Source organism: Morone saxatilis, unplaced genomic scaffold, assembly GCF_004916995.1.
Source record: "Morone saxatilis isolate NCDOM2014 unplaced genomic scaffold, NCSU_SB_2.0 Contig19, whole genome shotgun sequence".
In the NCBI taxonomy this organism is placed as follows: Eukaryota; Metazoa; Chordata; class Actinopteri; family Moronidae; genus Morone; species Morone saxatilis.
Window position 1 is genome coordinate 25,269,129 of NW_023339751.1, and position 6,081 is coordinate 25,275,209.

Consider the following 6,081-nt stretch of genomic DNA (forward strand, 5'->3'; position numbering starts at 1 on the left):
GAGAGCGCAATATCTGTGTGTGCAGCTATACAAACTTTCTAACATTCAAAGATGTGCTACTGTTCAGCTTTGTTCTGTTGCTTCCTCTTCCTACTGATCCTATGCAGCAGCACACTCATAAGAAGCCTAAAAAGAAACCTAAGCCCCGGAAAAATTACAAATACTACACTTTCCTTTCAATTCTCCTGCATGTTGTGACTTCCAGATGTGAAACTCAGAGACGTGGATTTCTTGAGGTTTAGTAAAGGAGAATGTGCTGCCTCCTGCTTTGAGTAGGATGCTAGTGTCCTGGTTACAAATCAATCCCAGCAAAGAAACTTGAACTTGTTTATTCAGACAAAGACTAATGATGAAATCTGTCTGACATTAGTAATAACCCACAAGTAGAAGTAGCAACTGGCACTTGGCAGTGAACCTACTGACATTACATCCCTTGATCAGTAGAGGGAAGGCAGTGACAGGCAGACAACTTCATTCCCACACATCAGCTGAGCCTGGCAGTCTGAGTGTGATCCTGCCTCAGTTCCTCTACTTCTTCTAACTGGAATAAATTCCAGTCATTCCCTGTTCATTGGGCCTGTGACTGTGGACAACAGCCGCCCCTGTGCAAGGCTGACCACACACTGCTTAACACCACTGTGACAACAGAACAGAGTTCAAATCCAAGAGTTTGAACAAATCTGGGCTCCAAACTGAGTGAAGAGTCTCCCCTCAACCCTGCTCATTTAAATGACTCTCTTAACTATTGTCTGTTGTCATGGTATCCATATCAACAGAAAATCCTAGTCAAGCTGTGCAATGTAGAAATTCCTGCAGGCCCATAATTGCTTGTTTGGTATTCAGCATACTGAATTATACTCTAGACCAAGACCATAATGTGGGGTAAAGATGCATCCTCTTCATTTTGACACCCCTCTTATTGAGTAAGAGCATCTTGGACCTTGCCTAAGACTATCTAGTCTATACCAGTGGTTCCCAACTTGGGTGTCGCGAGGCCTTCTTGATTTTAAGGAGTGTAAGAAAACATAAAAAATACATTCAGTTGGCCTATATCTCAGCATCTGGTTCACTTCTGTGAAGAAAAGTAAATATTAAGTACATTGTCTAATAGAACAATGAGTGAATGAATTAACCTGTCAAAAATGAAGCATTTTAAGTCAATAGGATTGTTAAAAATGATTAAAGATACATTATACAGACAGAATTGTATAAAAAGATCCTCAAACAGGAAATAATCTTTGGAAAAAAGGTTGGAAAACACTGATCTATACCAAGGAGGTGACTCATTAATACAAAACTAAGCAGTCTGCTGAAAGGAATGGGGATAGAGTATCGCTATTTAGAGCACTGACATTTTTTGTTAGATTTAAGAGTACGGTTTAACAGCTTGCCAAACAAGGGAAATGTGTACTTCTACAGTCCACCCAAGTGAACATTTATGAATGGGAAACCAAAGACGGGGGTGAAGTGCTCGATTGCTCAACGCTGCTGTGGTGAAATCGACGGTTTGTCCTATGGCATGTGACCTACACATGACTGAGAGGCTGCTTCAGCATTACTAAACCATATGACTGAAAACTGAGTCATGCTCCACACTAGGTAAAACCAATTTGTGGACGTAAACAACGGATGGCTGCTACAGTATGTTTGCTAAGAGCAGCGAGGAAACAGCCAGTCAAACACAGTGAGGCATCAACAGCAGCAGAGCAGACATATCGTCTGTCTAACCGTTGTTGTCCAGTCACATTCATTAGTATTCACTAAGGGAGGTCGTTTTCTTCATTCAGTTGGCTAATTCAAGCGGATGTTGCTGACATTAGTGTATTTTAGCTCAATAAAAACAACTGTTGAAGACACTCGCAGTCAAAATCCAACAATGCACCTTTGTCCTGTATTTACATCAGCATGAACCGCAGCGGACCGAACCCAGTCACTGCCGCTGGCCCAACAGCTGGCTACCAGCGTGAACACAGGACATCAGGAACACTGTGTTGTTTGTGAGAAATATCCATCGACTGATGAGTGTTTAACACCAGCACTCCACAGACATCCCTGGAAAACGTCCACAATACACCAGGCAGGCACAGGTGGACACTGAGGCTAACGTCAGCTGATGTTAGCCGCTAACTTTGCTCAACTGCTAATAGTAAGTTGTTTGCCAGCGCTAACTTCCTTTCTAGCAAAATGCTAACCATAGCTAGCTGGTAAAGAAAATATAACGTATGATACTTACTATTCTGGATTCATTGTTGACTCGTTGTGCGGTGTGTCCCCTGCTGTGAAATGGATCTCTGTCCCTGTCTGATAAGCAGCACTGCTGTTGTGAAAAGGGGAGCGGTGGCTAGCTTACACTACTCCCAAAACCACGACCGGCTACTTGTTTGTCGGTAAAAATCCAAAATGGCTGCAACTCCAACCAGGAAACAGCTAACATTAGCCAGCTGGTTAGCCAAGAGAGGAATAACACAAAATACGTGGCTGGATTTTACAGATGCCTTGTCTTTAAAACCAGTCTGATAACTCGTTTTACAAGCGTAATAAGCCTGAAGCGAATAAACAGGGGGTGTCAGTAAACGTCTAGCTAACCAGCCTCTTTCTCTCTTTCTCTCCTTCTCGCTGAGTGTGTGTCGTTACCGCAACAGCCAACTATCAAGCCCCGGGAGAGATTACGTCATTTAGTGAAACGTGGCAAAGAGGAGTCAGCTCGTACCCCGTGTCAAATACGCACTATTCACAACTTCCGGGCATATAACGTTACCTCAAAATAAACCTCCGCGACGTGTATTTTGTACTAATAATATGAAAGCCAATTTCCGCCAATGTGATGAGAAAAAAAGGATTCTGTAAGTCATTATAATGAGAAACTTTCTCAAAATACTGACTTAGCATCTCAAGAAACTGAGAAACCTTCTCATTATTTGTCATTATAATGACTTACAGAATCCTTTTATCCCCCGTCACATTGGCCGAAATGGGCTTCCATATGTGGTTTCTTCTCTACAGCGAGGCTTTTATTTACAAATATCATCATTATTTCCGGCCACAGCCTTACATCTGACCGGCTTGACACATCAGCTTTCAGCAGGTTACTTTACCATCCCGTTCTACTGTACACTTTGGTCGAAAGGTCACCCATTCATCCAGAAACTGCTCTCTTGAGTTCACGTGCGTGTCATGAGTCATAGTTGTGTCATCACTGGTGGTAGGAAGTAGGTTCATGTCAGCACCTGTACACAGGTAGGCTGCAATTAACATGAGTCAACTGATAAAGAGTTGGATCTTTGGCCTTAGTAGAGTAACAGTTCAAAAAATTGAGTCTTCCTTCTGTTTACAGTAAACATTTATTTTTCAACCCAAAAATACAATACAATACACAATAAAGTTTTATGGAGAAAAACCTTTTGGTCTTGTCTATCATTTCAACTGATTCTCTTCCAATCCATCTGTGTATCATTCATTTTGAATCACTATAGTTTGTATAAGTACATTTCTTCCTTGAAACTGAAAAAGTTTGCATGTGACTTTTTGTATTACATTTTAATTTTGTTAAAACATGTACATTTTCAGTGTGATAATTTTTTGACAATGTAGTTGGTAGCTTTGCTGTTGTTCAACTTTTTCCAGTGTAAAGTAATTGGTAGCTTGCAGAGCTATGCTTTCAAAGTAGCTTCTCTCCTCGCTCTTATCTTTCTTTCTTTTCTTTTGCTCTTTTGTATTTCCTCCCCGTATTTACTTGTCTGCCTTTTTTTCTGTCTTCTTGTTCTTTTCCTCTTTTATCTTCCGCTAATACACCACTTGCCCTTGTTGCTTCCTTAGTACTTACACACACCTACAACCACACACACACACACACACTGGAATCCTTTACAATTAGCTGCACTGTACCCATATCATTTATTTTAAACCTAACCCTTGTTTATTTTTTATTTATTGTTTTGTCCTTTTTTGTGTGTTTGGTTTCTGTTTTTTGGCCACACAGCGTGTAAGGTCTGTCTTGTCTTCTTTCACCTATCTAATCTCATAACTCATTAAAACAACAACAAACTAGTTTCCCCAACAGTAGGTTGTTTCTCTATGGGAGGTTTGTATGGGAACCTCCAGCTTCTTCTGGCAGATGCCACCTCAACTCCAGAACCTCAGCCAGAGGCCCTTCTTTCAGATCCTTCACAGTCGTAAAGGGCTCTCTTTGACACCTGAGACAAGTCTGGTAGCTCTGGTGTATGAATTGATAGAAGAGCCCAGTTTTCTTCCACCTGCTCCTCCACTGAGGCACAGATGGACAGTAATGGAAAGTCAGGCTGATCATCCACGGACTCTGCCCCCAACATTTCTCTATAAACAGCAAAGTGCACCAATCACCTCAGCATCCTGCACTGTATGACTGGGTTCTTCCCTTACATCCCCATACATTACTGTACAGTTGAGAACTGTCTCTCCTAACATTTTAAAAACAATGCTCCATGGATGGGCAAAGGACAGATTGGTAAAAAAGGACTTGTCTTAGGTCCATACTATTCGTCCATATGTGAACAGTTGACAGACCATGGAGGGAGTCAGATTATTAACAACCAGAATCCTCTCCCAGTAGCACAACTGTGACTGGACCCAAGTCCATCTACACAATGGAGCACTAAGACCTTCACAGTTTTTACTCTGGCAGTCACTGTTTCCCCACAAAGACACACTTCATCCCCTCTCCGCTCCACTGTAGTCTGTCCCAGTGCAAAGCCCTCACACTTGGACCAGTTACCCTTTGCAGAGGACACCTGTTTGTATAATGCCAGCTTCTCTTTGAGTGTCATCTAAAATACCATTTGTCCTATGGTAAAAACTGTTAGAACCTGTCTGAGAGAGACTGTCAGAGACAGGCCAGCTGAGTCCACCCAAAACCTTTCACAAAACAGAAGCTCCTGAGAAAAACAACTTAGTCCATAAAAAACAAATAACCACAATCAAATCTCAAAAGATTTCTCTTGATCAATGGATAACAGTCCAACATCAAGTCCCAAATCAAAAACAAAATATGAAACCGTCATTGCGTTCAGGAACACAATAAGTCTGGCTTTTTGGGGCAACAGTGTCAGTAGAGGCCTTTTGCAACTCAAGAGTTCCAGAGTTTAATTAGTCTTTGAATATTTCAAACAAGTCCTTTCTCAGCAGAGTCCAGAAACCCTTCTAGCACTCTGAGAGAAGTCCATCGACTTAAGCAAACTGCCCACAGCTTAGCACCTGGACTTCTGCAGATCAAAATCTATAGTATACAGAATGGTATAAAAGGTATATCTATTTTATTATATTACTACATAAAAGAAAGATGCAGCTGTGTTACAGTACTATGTTACATATTTTTATTGTCTCTTAACCCAACAGATTTAGTTTCTGGATAAAGCTAATAAGCAGATTTTGAGTTAAGATTAGTGTTTGTCAGGGTGCCTGGATAGCTCAGTAAACTGACAGAATATGTCAAAATCTATTTCACTTCATCATTTTACTTTCACGTCATCATTTGACCACGACACATCTGAATAATAAATGGAGGTTATCTGCATCATAATCAGTAATATCAAAAATGATTTCTTTTATCACCAGTGGTGAAGAAAATTGAAAAGAAGCTTTAAAAAACATTAAAAACTATAAACTTACATTTTAATCTACACATTGTAGTCATTTGCATTCAGATGATTCTAAGACACTAATACTCCATATGATGTATAAATAACCTACTGCTGAATGTAGTCAGAATGATTATTCAAGATGCAGACTAAATATAGTTAATAAAATCTTTCTGATTGCCAGTTCCCAGCCTTTGCATCTGTACCTTGAGCTTTTTTCCCCACAGGGAGGCACTATAGACAAATAAGGCAATTATGCCTGGATCATTAACAGTTTGCAAACAGTGCTGTCTGTATGTTTTATGGTTTTATGTAACTTCAATCCATGTTTTGATGTTTTAGTACACTCAACACCACCACCAAAAGCAAATGTTCAAATTCACCAGCTACTCAATAGTAAATCATTATCTTGTGTCTGAAATCTACCAGCCACTGCAATATTTTACCAGCATTTGGCTGGTGCTAATTT